Here is a 1,291-nt window from a genome sequence, read left to right on the forward strand (position 1 = left end):
CTTCACAGCCAATGTGACACAATGTTTGATTTAGAATTAAAAGGAAAAAGGGTGCCTGAGTGGCTCAGTCAGTTATTTTGACTCTTGATTTCCTCTCAGGTCATGATCTCTTGCTGTTTTGGAGATCAAGCTTCGTATTGGGCCCTGTACTGACAGCACAGAGCCTGCCTGGGATATATTCATTCATTCATTCTCTCTCTCTCTCTCTCTCTCTCTCTCTCTCTCTCCCTCTCTCCCTCTCTCCCTCTCTCCCTCTCCCCCGCCCCTCCCCCGCTTTCTCTCTCTTTCTCTCTCTCTCAAAATAAATAAATAAAGTTTAAAAAGAAAGGAATCATAGAAAATTTAAAATTCAAGACCCTCTTTCTTCAAGAGAAAACTGAGGACAAGTGAGGACAAAGAGGCTTATTACAAGGGCATGCATGCAGAGGACAGCGAAGTCAGGCCAGAACCCATATTTATTGTATGTTTTTTTCTTTTTTGAACATTTGATCATGAGGGGAAAACATGAACAGAACCCCCACTACCACAAATTTAGGCAGTCGAGTTTCCCACATTTGGGGAAATCGCAGGGGTCAGCACATCTGGATTGCACTGGATAAGCCTCCCTCCTGGGAAAACCACCTTCATGGTCATGGTATCTCCCTGTGCTCAGGCACTGAACTGCTTCCATGAAAACTCTCTACTCTTCCTCCATATTTACTATATTTTAAGACCAGTTATTTTTCTGTTTCATCTTGGGTATTTGTGTTTAATCTGTGACAATTGGACAATGTGATACAGGTGATTTATTTTAAACTTTATGGCTAATGGATGTGTAATTCTGGTTACATGAGACTTTCCAGTTATTCAGAGTTTTGTCACGGGAGTCCTTGTTGGATGGAGAAGGGAACGAGGTATCCACTAACCCAGTCTGTCTCTTGTCAGTAAGAGGGACTTTTGGTTGCCTTTTTGATTCATTTTTTGCAGTAGTGGGATGTAGGCTCACAACACTAATGCCCCTTTGAAAAGGCCTTTGGGATATCTGTATGAAAGTAACATGAGCATGGAGTTGCTCCAAATCAAGTCAGGATGCTTGCTTTCTTATCAAGATGAGATTAATTTACTGTGAGAATTGCATAGAAAGAACATTTCTTTTGAGTTGTATAACATATCAAAATTACTGTGTCTTGGGAAGAGAAATCTTTGCGTGAAGGACAATGTTGGGAGTAGTAAGGAGAGATGAACAAGGCAGTCACCTGGTTCTGGGTGACAATGAACATCCTAATGGCTGCAGCCATTGTCACATCACTAG

The 1,291-nt window shown here is 41.7% G+C and overlaps 1 non-coding gene across 1 annotated transcript; it reads right to left on the reverse strand.

Moving 5' to 3' along the window:
- Positions 1 to 493: 493 nt before the first annotated feature.
- LOC132662670 (U1 spliceosomal RNA) lies at positions 494 to 660 on the reverse strand. Its single transcript, XR_009602685.1, has one exon. It is a non-coding gene; the product is annotated as a U1 spliceosomal RNA (small nuclear RNA).
- Between the last annotated feature and the right edge of the window lie 631 nt (positions 661 to 1,291).

Source organism: Panthera onca, chromosome D1, assembly GCF_046562875.1.
Source record: "Panthera onca isolate mPanOnc1 chromosome D1, mPanOnc1 haplotype 2, whole genome shotgun sequence".
NCBI classification, from domain to species: Eukaryota; Metazoa; Chordata; class Mammalia; order Carnivora; family Felidae; genus Panthera; species Panthera onca.